At 46.4% G+C, this 12616-nt stretch overlaps 1 protein-coding gene across 1 annotated transcript in view; it reads left to right on the top strand.

Annotated features, from left to right (window-relative positions):
• The first annotated feature begins 1159 nt into the window (after positions 1–1159).
• Positions 1160–12616, top strand: part of LOC106612624 (numb-like protein) — a 76390-nt gene continuing 64933 nt past the window's right edge. The window contains exon 1 of the mRNA XM_014213963.3: positions 1160–1483. The gene's annotated coding sequence lies outside the window, so the exon portion shown is untranslated. The remainder of the gene's footprint in view (positions 1484–12616) is intronic.

Genomic DNA, 12616 nt, shown 5'->3' with positions numbered 1-12616 from the left:
GGTGTTTCAAACACCATGCTCTACCAACTGAGCCACACAGGACCTGTGAGTTATTCACTGTTCATGTCTCTGAACTGAAATAGAGTAGACCTTCCAGGGTCGACATACACAACATTATGATAATAGATCCTAGCACAGTATAAGACATCAGTGTATTTGTTTGAAAACCTTAACTATTCTTTATGAGAAGAGGAGTGCTGCACTGAAGTCCTGTAGGCACAAGCTTTAAGTTACACAAGTACGCATGTAGGGCCAAACGAGTATGAGTGTTCGTATTAATTGCCACTTCTTAAGACATGTATTAACTAAGATGTAATGACTAGCACTAACACTGGGAAAGGAAAGGCTCAGTGATGTAGTATACCGTAATGGAAAGTTGGATTGCAACAGTGCTAATAATGACCAGATGGTTTTAGTTTATATCGGCATGAAAATTGACATTTTATTAGGCACATAAATTATTAGCACATTCCACTGTGTCTTGCTAAAAGCTGATGATGTCTACTGAAACCACAAAGTCATTTGAGGAAAACTATTTCTTAAAGAAGTTAAATCCGGAGACTTTTTAGGATCTTCAGTCAGAATTGATCTCTGAAGCTTTTTATCCCACACATCAATCATTCAGTAGATTCTCATCCACAATCTTGAAGGCAGGACATCATGGCATCTTCTGCCTGACAAGAACACATTTGTCCATTTAAAGCCCATTTATTTTAGTCTTAAATACCAATTTAGGTTTACTACAATCCAACTTGAAAGAAAAGAGCTGTTACTTAAGTGGCAATAGTGTAGCCACTTTTTAGAATAATTATGGGCTCCCGAGTGGTGCAGCGGTCTTAGGCACTCCATCTAGAGGCGTCACTACAGGACCATGGTTCGAATCCAGGCTGTATCACAACCGGCCGTGATTGGGAGTCCCATTGGGCAGCGCACATTTGGCCCAGCGTCATTCGGGTTTGGCCGGTGTAGGCTGTCATTGTAAATAAGAATTTGTTCTTAACTGACTTGCCTAGTTAAATAAAGGTAAAAAAATATATACATTAAAAAAAACACACGGTGGCGCTGTAGAGTGTCTGAAAAATGGGTCCGTTGTGTTTTTGTAAAACTTTAATGGCTAGAGTAAATTTGCATGTCAGGGCGTCTGTGCCAATAGGCTCGCTCAGAAGGCAGGGCCAGCGAGTGGAGTTGGGAGAGGAACCCAATCTGTGCGACAGTAACTGCACAGTCAACTAAAGCATAAATATTACAAAACATTTATCGAAATCGTTATTTACTGCTCGTCTTGTTTTTTTGTTTTATTTTATTATAAGCGGATTGACTCGTACAAATATTTGCATCAAGAAGACCACTTACCCGCATCGCATCATCGCTCCATCCAATGTTCATGAAGACATTCTGAAATTACATGTTCTTCCATATTTCGTTGGGATTGGATTACACAAAAGGCGGCACGGACTCACACAATTATTCACTCTTCTCATTGGTGAGTTCACTCTATATTCCCTATACCCCATACCGTTATTTATGGGGACTTGATGTTTTAGTTGATTTTGAATGGTTAATAATGAATTAATCTCCGCGCGTGGATGTCTCGGAAGTCTTCTTCGTTTTCAAATCCAAGAAATGGGATCAATTAGTAGGAACAAGATGCGAAACAATTTATATCTATTGAAAAATAACTGCAGCCAATAGTTTTGAAATAGGCTATTTATATGCATGTAATATGTTAAATGATTTGCAGTGTCTGCAGTAGCCTATGGTTCAAACCCTTACAAGCCGCTCTGCATTGTCGAATCATTACATTCTGAGTCAGATGTATACCATTGTATTCTGCTTGTGGTGTAGAAACATGATCTGGGTTTTATTGAAATGTTAACTATGAAATATCTGTGTCCAGTGTAATAGAGCCATATGCCCACCTTCTATCGTGTTCTGTGCGGCTGTAGTTTTTGCCTATTCATCTCTACAGTAATACATTTCAAAAACGCGCCCCGCATTTTTATACGACGCATGCCTGCAATGAAACACCTTATACTCTCATGTAGGCTACCTGTCCGCATCCTCTGATATGGCGAAGGGAACAGTCAACTGGAATAGTATAGGTGCGGCTGAAAGGAAGTGTAGTTTTGCTACTGTATCCTATTGTAATGGAAGGCTATAAAGAACATCAGTTTTGTGGACCTTCCTTCCGGCCATGTGGGAATGGGTGAAGAACGACAAGCCAGGGCCGGTATGGAGGGATCGACACTAACATTATGCAGAATATATGACTGGTTTCACTGGTGTGTAAGCCTAACACTATGGTAATACTATGACACAATGACTTGCGGGTTCTAATACTCTGGTAGGATGGCTGAGATATGTGTCCAGACCAGCGTCCGGACATTGACCCCAGATGTTCCCCACACTATACACTCAGCCCCTTGTTAGAAACCAATGATGATTGAGGCTGGGGGTGATGATGAGGATGCATCATACTGTAGCAGGCATTCAAGTTTCTTGTCATCCCATCATGGCCATACTTATAGGCCCTGCCATTGGGGCCTTGTTGCCACCATAAGGCAAAAATATGTGACTCAGCAGAATGTAATACATTGACAGATGGTGCTTATGTGCTGTATTGATCTGTGACTCCGCCCTGAGACAGAGAGCAGGGGTAGATCTCAATTGCATAGTCCTCGAGTCATCTCTCCTCGGCTCCTTCTCAAAACCCATTGGATGAGAAAGCTAGAGTTCCTCCCCTCTCGAGGAGTATGCAATTGGGATCTTCCCAAGGACTCCTTGTGGCCAAAGTGTTGACAACTCAAGACAGGTTTTACATCAAGCCACCCACGCGTGAAATACCCCCATCATCCTATGTGCAAAGCAACACCAGGAATGATCTATTGAGTACCATGTGTATTTATAATTTAAAATAAAAAAGCTGTTTAAATGCTTGAGTTGACATATAGGTATGCATATCATGTATCGATAAACAACAGTGCATTATAACATTCTTTACATGTGTCTTGATTGCATACCTTACATTCTTGACCACAGCGGATCATGTCAGTCTGTTGGCCTCTGAGTGTTATGGTTTCCCCTCCTTGGTGTCACATGCCGAGCATTAACAATGGGGACAGTGTGGCTCACCTGCCTGTATAGCTAGAAAGCTGCATGGGCAGGACTCTCCAGGGTAGGGCTGGGTCTGACCTGGGTGCCGCACTGTAGTGCAATGACTTTAAACTTAGGCCTATTGTCTTGGCTGGTATCGGCCCATTTTAATGCAGCCCACTAAGAAATGGTTGAGGATTTGGGTGAGGAGCATGTACAGTTGAATGAGCAACTGTTTGCCTTGCAACTCCTCATCTCCCCAAACCGTTTCCCTTTCCTTTTAGTTAGATTGCAGCGTTTAAAGTTGGCACCCTTTTGTTAGCCAGACGGACATACGGAGGGACAGACCAGCTGGGCCCACAATGGGAGGTGGTCAAAGGTCATCCAATCAGCGGCGAGTTGAGCGGTAGCCGGCAGCGGAGGGCGTTGCTCCCTTTGTGATAATCAGGGTGTGACTGGTAAACAACGGGCTGAACTTCCACACCACTCTGACCGGCAGTGTTTGAATATACTGTTTAGGGTTTTGGCATTGTAACTTCCAGTCGAGAACATGGGAGGTGCCTTTTTTGTCCAGCCCAGTGATATATAGGTTACTAAAGGAAGTGACTTTGGGATGTGCTATTCTTGTTAGCCTCTGTGACAATTATCATGTTTGTACTCTGAGTCTGTGTGAAAGGGACTACGCTCCACTAGTAACCTAGCATTAATTATAGCAGTCTATTTTGGGTGGCTGAATTAATCACAGAAGAAAGAGGGAGAGAGAGGGAGAGAGAGTGAGAGAGAGAGAGAGAGAGAGAGAGAGAGAGAGAGAGAGAGAGAGAGAGATGGGAATTAGCCAACAGGGACAAAAAAGCTATTTGTCTCCTGTTCTCTCTCAGCCCAACAGAAAAATCCTCAGGTCATTGGAAATGATTACATCAACGTGTGCATAGCTTTGAGCCAGAAGATTCTCTTGTCTTCCTCAATTTGTATTTCTGTCAGCTGCTTTTTTGTACACAGTCATTCGTACATTAGAACTTTCTGATCTTCTCTGTGCCTACAGTGCCATGCAAAAGTATTCATCCCCCTTGGCGTTTTTCCTATTTTGTTGCATTTCAACCTGTAATTTAAATTGATTTTTATTTGGACTTCATGTAATGGGCATACACATTGGTGAAGTGAAAAACAAAACAAATTATTTAAAAAAATTCAAAAAAGTGGTATGCATATGTATTCACCCCCTTTGCTATGAAGCCCCTAAATAAGATCTGGTGCAATCAATTACCTTCAGAAGTCATATAATTAGTTCAATAAAGTCCACTTGTGTGCAATCTAAGTGTCACGTGATCTGTCAAATGATCTCAGTATATATACACCTGTTCTGAAAGGCCCCAGAGTCTGCAACACCACTAAGCAAGGGACACCACCAAGCAAGCGGCACTATGAAGACCAAGGAGCTCTCCAAACAGGTCAAGGACAAAGTTGTGGAGAAGTACCGATCAGGGTTGGGTTAAAAAAAAATATCTGAAACTTTGACCATCCCACGGAGCTCCATTAAATCCATTATTAAAAAATGTAAAGAATATGGCACCACAATAAACCTGCCAAGAGAGGGCCACCCACCAATATTCACGGACCAGGCAAGGAGGGCATTAAAGAGACAAAGAGACAAAAGATAACCCTGAAGGAGCTGCAAAGCTCCACAGCGGAGATTGGAGTATCTGTCCATAGGACCACTTTAAGCCGTACACTCCACAGAGCTGGGCTTTACGAAAGAGTGGCCATAAAAAAATAAGCAAACATGTTTGGTGTTCGCCAAAAGGCATGTGGGAGTCTCCCCAAACATATGGAAGAAGGTACTCTGGTCAGATGAGACTAAAATTGATATTTTTGGGCATCAAGGAAAACGCTATGTCTGGCGCAAACCCAACACCTCTTATCAGCCCGAGAACACCACCTCCACAGGGAAGCATGGTGGTGGCAGTATCATGCTGTGGGGATGTTTTTCATCGGCAGGGACTGGGAAACTGGTCAGAAGTGAAGGAATGATGGATGGCGCTAAATACAGGGAAATTCTTGAGGAAAACCTGTTTCAGTCTTCCAGAGATTTGAGACTGGGACGGAGGTTCACCTTCCAGCAGGACAATGACCCTTAGCATACTGCTAAAGCAACACTCGAGTGGTTTAAGGGGAAACATTAAAATGTCTTGGAATAGCCTAGTAAAAGCCCAGACCTCAATCCAATTTAGAATCTGTGGTATGACATAAAGATTGCTGTACACCAGCAGAACCCATCCAACTTGAAGGAGCTGGAGCAGTTTTGCCTTGAAAAATTGGCAAAAATCCCAGTGGCTAGATGTGCCAAGTTTATAGAGACTTACCCAAAGAGACTTGCAGCTGTAATTGCTGCAAAAGGTGGCTCTACAAAGTTTTGACCTTATAGTTATGCACACTCAAGTTTTCTGTTTTTTTGTCTTACACAATAAAACATATTTTGCATCTTCAAAGTGGTAGGCATGTTGTGTAAATCAAATGATACAACCCCCCCAAAAAAATCTATTTTAATTCCAGGTTGTAAGGCAACAAAATAGGAAAAATGCCAAGGGGGGGTGAATACTTTCGCAAGCCACTGTATATGCTAAGTTGAGTGATTGGGTTTCTACCTAGTTAATTGCGTTCAGCCTATTGTCATTTTCATTAGAGCACTCAATGGCTGTGTATTTCCAAGAGGCGTATGTGTTTGTGTGTGTATGAGCGAAGGGAATGGTGCGTGAGAGCAATCATGCATGTGTGTTTGCGTCTGCCGATTTCCCCTTGGTAATCAGTGATTCCTCTGCTCCAGTGGCATTTTGGCTGCAGATAACAAGAAAGTGAATTGCTGTTTCTTAGCAGGGCCAAGTTGGATGCGGTCAGTGTGTGTATGAATGCCATTCCTTCGGTGTGACAAACAAGTGCAATCACCAAGAGATGATTGGGGTCGTGATCTTGTGTGATACACAGGTTCACGGTTGAACAGGTCTGACTCTGTGCTGCATGGTGGGCTTAGTTTGAGGTAGAGCTCTGTGTCTTCTGACAGGAGAGAAGTGGAGCCTACCGGGACTTTCTGAAGCACAATCTGCCAAGCACATGGCACGCTATTCATCTCGCTCCGTCAAGAGTGGAGAGAAGGGAGACAGAGAGGGTTGGTGAGGCTGGGTGCTTTTGGGGGGTTTTCGACGGGGGTGGGGGTTGGATTGGATGGCTTCACAGGTTGAATTATCCTGACTCATCCAGGCAAGCAACTCTAAACAGAGAGGACGGGACAGTAGCAGCCAGCAGGGAAGGACTTTTTCTGGGGTAAACAGAAGCAGTAGGTCCCTGGCAGGGTTTGTGTGTGTGTGTGTGTGTGTGTGTGTGTGTGTGTGTGTGTGTGTGTGTGTGTGTGTGTGTGTGTGTGTGTGTGTGTGTGTGTGTGTGTGTGTGTGTCTCAGAGCACGTCTCTGCTCTGTCAAGCGTCTAATTTTGGAACACGGTTGGTGGTTAAAACATTTGAGATGAAATTCTCAATCAGAGCCTGTCACTCTAATCACATCTGAGACAGAAGTGAAGATTGACCCCTGCTCCGTCATGTCCCTCACCTGGGAGGAGCAGAGGACATTATCACAGTTCCTCGTTTGGTATTACCGAGAAAACAACTCGAGCTATAACCTTAGCCATCAAGCTCAAGACGTGAGTAATCTTCATTGAGGTTTCGATCTTTTTTTTTCATTTGGAACAGCACAGTTCAGGCCACAGATCTGACGACACCAGCAGCTACCCGGAAGTTGTTTTGATGGCGCACTTTAAACTTCTTTGCCTCATCTGAGATACTTGACTGAAAGTAAATCTCGTTTGTTTAGTATCTGCCTCGGTCTTTGAGTATTATGCCTTTGAAAACAGTGCTTTAGAACCAATGCGTTCTGCCGTTCTAGCCAGACCGAGCGCAGAAATAGAAGAGACTGCTTTAGAAGAGACAGCTAATTGAGATCCAAAGCAGATGCGCGTGATCCCTCCAGCTGTGTAGAAAGTCACAGACAATGACTCATACCCTGAGAAAAGGTTACAGCAACAAAGTTACATCTGAGATGCACCCTGGCTACACATCATCTCTGTACAACATCTCTTATCCAGTTTCCATCCATTTTAGGCTTGCTAAAATATTTTGGTTTGGGAGAGTCTGCTGGCTTTGGATGACTGCTGGTTGTAAATTTGCAAACGAGACATGCTCCTTTCTCTTTTTATGGACATTACTCACCGTAACCATGGTGGTATCACGGCCAATTTGGAACATCTGGTTCGACACGAGATACTCCGCATGCTTTCTCTCCCACTTCACCTCGTACACTCTGCCCCTCTCTGCCCTCCCCTGCCCCTCTCAGCCCTGCCTCCCAGTGTGCCTGTCTACAACCCCCCAGCTGCTCCCCAGATGTGGCAGAGTCACCCAGCTGTTACCCGGAGTTCCACTGGGAAAGACAAAGAAAGGGGTTGGGAGAGAAGGATGGAGGGAGGAGGGAGGGAGGGAGAGATGTCTCTTATTTCACAACCGACACCAGTCCCAGGGGCAGCAGGTAGCCTAGTGGTTAGAGTGTAGGGGCGACAGGTAGCCTAGTGGTTAGAGTGTAGGGGCGACAGGTAGCCTAGTGGTTAGAGTGTAGGGGCGACAGGGAGCCTAGTGGTTAGAGTGTAGGGGCGACAGGGAGCCTAGTGGTTAGAGTGTAGGGGCGACAGGGAGCCTAGTGGTTAGAGTGTAGGGGCGACAGGGAGCCTAGTGGTTAGAGTGTAGGGGCGACAGGGAGCCTAGTGGTTAGAGTGTAGGGGCGACAGGGAGCCTAGTGGTTAGAGTGTAGGGGCGACAGGGAGCCTAGTGGTTAGAGTGTAGGGGCGACAGGGAGCCTAGTGGTTAGAGTGTAGGGGCGACAGGGAGCCTAGTGGTTAGAGTGTAGGGGCGACAGGGAGCCTAGTGGTTAGAGTGTAGGGGCGACAGGTAGCCTAGTGGTTAGAGTGTAGGGGCGACAGGGAGCCTAGTGGTTAGAGTGTAGGGGCGACAGGTAGCCTAGTGGTTAGAGCTTTGGGCCAGTAACCGAAAGGTTGCTAGATTGAGTCCCTGAGCTGACAAGGTAAAAATCTGTCGTTCTGCTCCTGAACAAGGCAGTTAACCCACTGGTCCTAGGCTGTCATTGTAAATAAGAATTTGTTCTTAGCTGACTTGCCAAGTTAAATAAAGGTCAAATAAAAAATCCTTCAGCTGCAGAAGAGGCCAGATCCTAGTTGTTTGCTCATAGCGGGTCTAGAATGTGTTACCCTTGACCCCAAACCGCTGGGGGGTTTCCTTTTTAACATGTCCGACCGTGATGTCCTCCACAGAGGGAGTGGGAACTGCTTTGGAACCAAGATGTAGTGGAAGGTCCTTGCTGTGTGAGGCAGAATCATACAGAAACCTGGTCACATTGCCTGGGAACTGCGTACATTCACCGTATGAAGATGTAGGCCTACAGGCTTACATGGTCAGATAGTTGCACTTTAAACTGAGGACCTGCTGTATCCCTGAGGAACCTCAGGGATTTGAATGGAGAAAGTGGCCTTTTCGGGACATTGACTACAGCCAACATGCCTGCCTGTCTGTCTCTCAATGCCCCCCTCTGGCCTACCCTGTCCTGGGACTGTCTGTCACTCACATAGACCTAATGCCTCTGCTTCTAGCGTTATCGAACGGGGGGAAGTGGTCGTCCCTAGACAGGGAGTCTGCGCCCACAGACAAACAGGCCTGCCTTTGTCTGTCGTGCCTGCATGATGAGCGCTGGGGCCATCCAGGGTCTTCAGCCAGTAGGCCAGTCCACACCACAGTCTCTCCCGCCTGAGAGAGAGAGCCAGGGAGAGAGCTCTGGCCAGGCATGGCTCCAGGGCTGCATTGCATCCATCACTGGAGATCAATTAACAGTAGCAGCAGCAGCAGAGAAGTGACCTCTGCTCACACACCAGACCAGTGCACTCGCTCTGCCCATAGGCTGAGGAAGCACTGATACAAAATGCTGAGATGGAGGGGGGATGGTGAGGGAATTGAAGAAGAAGAGAGGAGAGAGAAGGCTGGGGGAGTACTAGATTGTATCTGCTGATATCTTCAGCATCCATCCTGAGTAATGAAAGCTTACAGGGACAAAGGAAAGGAGTACGAGTTGAGCTATGCTGGAGAGGACATGGTAGATTTTGTAGAGAGGTAGGATTGGGATGGTGGGAAGGAGGAAGATAGAGACAGACAGACAGAGAGACAGACATAGACAGACAGCTAATACATAGTGCACATGGGTGATGGGAGATTTTCCCATTCTTCCCATTCCTCCTCTACATACTACATAATCACATGTGTCTATCCATCATTTTCTCTCTGTTTACCTCCTGGTGCAAAATCAATATGTCTGCTGAGCATGCCATATTTGGATTTAGCATTCTCTGTCTGTCTCTCACTCTCTCGTTATCTCTCTCTCGCTCTCTCTCGCTCTCTTTCACTCTCTCTCTCGCTCTCGCTCTCGCTCTCTCTTGCTCTCTTTCACTCTCTCTCTCGCTCTCTTTCACTCTCTCTTTCTCACTTTCACTTTCTCATCAGCCTTCAAAGGGGCTTAAGTGTGATGGTATTAAATTCCAGGAAGGAGCCATAGGAAGAGCCGATTGGAAACTGAGCAGGTAATGAAAGGTTTTGGTGTCAAATGAGAACCCGGCTGCAGGCAAATTGCACTGCGGAGGGGGTGGGAGTTATTGTCTGGCTATCCCTCCATATCCATACGATCACCTTCCACCTGCCTGTAGCGTATAGTAGTAGTACACTGTCTAACAATGACTTTCAAGTGGATAGCAGTCTCGTGTTACTGTACTCCCAGTCCCAAGTATCGTGCAGGGAGCCTGGAATCGAGGCTAAGTGGCTAAGTGAATAGGATGTCTGTCAGTTCATGTTTCTGATCCTGTGCTGTTGTTGACATGGAGGGGCTTGTGTGTTACAGTTCCAGCTGCTCCGCATGGGCAATTCGTTATTGCTACAGCTTCGCGGCTTGGCATTCCAAGAAACCCAGAGGAAAACCCCAAACGGCACCCTCCCTCCACCTGCTCCTCCCCCCGACTGCATGTCTTTGAACCCTCAATCCCCTCCACGGCCACACTGCTCCTTTCATATGGGCTCTGTTGACATCCTCACAACAGCCTCGCACAATGCATCTCTCCACAGTCACAGAGGAAGCTGTTCAGGCCTGCCTGGTCCATGTCTCTGGTCCATGTCTCTGGTCCATGTCTCTGGTGCATGTCTCTGGTCCATGTCTCTGGTCCATGTCTCTGGTGCATGTCTCTGGTGCATGTCTCTGGTGCATGTCTCTGGTCCATGTCTCTGGTCCATGTCTGTGGTCCATGTCTCTGGTCCATGTCTCTGGTCCATGTCTCTGGTCCATGTCTCTGGTGCATGTCTCTGGTCCATGTCTCTGGTCCATGTCTCTGGTGCATGTCTCTGGTGCATGTCTCTGGTCCATGTCTCTGGTGCATGTCTCTGGTCCATGTCTCTGGTCCATGTCTCTGGTCCATGTCTCTGGTGCATGTCTCTGGTCCATGTCTCTGGTCCATGTCTCTGGTCCATGTCTCTGGTGCATGTCTCTGGTCCATGTCTCTGGCCCATGTCTCTGGTGCATGTCTCTGGTGCATGTCTCTGGTGCATGTCTCTGGTCCATGTCTCTGGTGCATGTCTCTGGTCCATGTCTCTGGTGCATGTCTCTGTGTGTCTGTGCTGCTGTCGCTGGACTGGACATCCGTCTGGGTCTGGTTAGCTAGCTGTTCTGTCTCTGTGACTCTGTGTGAGACATGGTGGGTGGAGGAGCTGCTTGACATGCAGTCCTCTTTCCATGCACCGCCTGTGTCCATTTCCATAGAAACAGGGTTTGACAGACAGCGAAGCACAGTTCCAATCCCCTAGCAGCAGCAGCCACACAAACACACACGGTGGCATGAATGTAGCCGGCAGTTGTGAGATATGTCTATCATGTCTCCTTGTCGTATTTTTTTTTTGCCTACTACTACACTGTGTAAATGTGTGTGTGTGTGTGCGTGTTTCTGTGTGTCTGCCCTTACTGAAGTCCTCTGTGGTTAGTATTGGCAGGAGATTGAAGCAGTTCGAGCACAGCTGATGAATCCATCTGATTCTGAGGAAAATCCCTGCTTGTGATTCATGGCAGCAGAGTGTCCTCCACCCTCAGACAAATCTTGTGTCCTCCTCCTGTCTGGATTCCCTTTTATAATGCAGCTACATAGATAACAAGATGGTTCGGTCACAGTGTGATCTTCATGACATGTAATGGAAATATAGCTACACCCACTTACAGACAGTTACACCCACTTTTCATCGAGCAGAGGAATCTCACAGAACAACTCAGATCCCAAGGCTGTAGCCAGTAGGCTAGACACCCTGTGCCCGTATTCATAAAGCGCTACGGAGTAGGAGTGCTGATCTAGGACCTGTTTTGAGTACGATTAGGCTATATGGGCAGGGGGGACCTGATCCTAGATCAGCAGTCCTATTCTGAGCTTTATGCTTTATGAGTACGTTCACTAATCTTTTATTTTTCTTTTTTTTTCATTTACTACGAGCTGCTGCTTTTTGGGAATTCCAATTCAACGGAGGGGAGTCTCACATTTCCAAACGTATCCAAATATATAAGTAGTAAAGTGGCGCCCGAGGCCCCCCCTTGAACTGGTGAAATTAAAGTAATACATTACGACTCTCTGGCTCTGTAGGAGGCTTCATTTCCATCGCTGACTGATTCATTTTGCTGTGTGGTTCCTGATAATGTTATTCACTAATAAAATAACACCATCGCTGCCATACCACGAGGCACTTTAGAGCCACTCTCTTCCATTCCAACATGTGGAAATGGAACATGGAATGTATGACATTTCGGGTTGTTTTCCTATTCCTCAACAGGATCTCTCTCAGAAACATTGTGCATTGTGTACAGGAATGTGTGATCTGATCGACAGACAGTTGTACGAACGCACTGTATGTCGCCATCTCTGTCTCTTTCTCTGGGCGATCTCAATTTAACAAGCCTGAGCAGCTAGGAGTCGGAAAACAGACACGCCTGTTCTGTGTAGGTGTGTTCGAGTGTCCTCCATTCCTCCCTCTTCACGGTGGTGTCATGCTACTTCGGCTCTGCCTGGCCCTGCTTCTATCTGGGTCCTGGGCCCTTATCTAATACAATCTGTCTCTATCTAATATTCAGCCATGCTGCCCCCATGGCCATGGCCTCCCTCCCTATCATCGATCCGATCCAAGAGGAGAGAGAGAGAAGCACATGCCTGGCGGTAAACCACAGACTTTCCTGGAAGACTCTCCGGGCCGTTGCAGGGAAAGCCGACCAAGCTTAGATTGACAGTAGGAGGCATACAGGGCTGTTCGTGTAAAGATATTTCGCTATGATGGTATTTATGAATGACTTTATTATAGAAAGCTCTATTATTTTCAGAGGAAGTAGATGGATAGAGAGGGGTGGTAGAGTTG

This window comes from Salmo salar, chromosome 09 (genome assembly GCF_965601325.2).
Source record: "Salmo salar chromosome 09, fSalSal1, whole genome shotgun sequence".
NCBI classification, from domain to species: Eukaryota; Metazoa; Chordata; class Actinopteri; order Salmoniformes; family Salmonidae; genus Salmo; species Salmo salar.
Note: the sequence above shows the minus strand (reverse complement) of the source record. Positions and strands in the feature narration are given on the sequence as shown.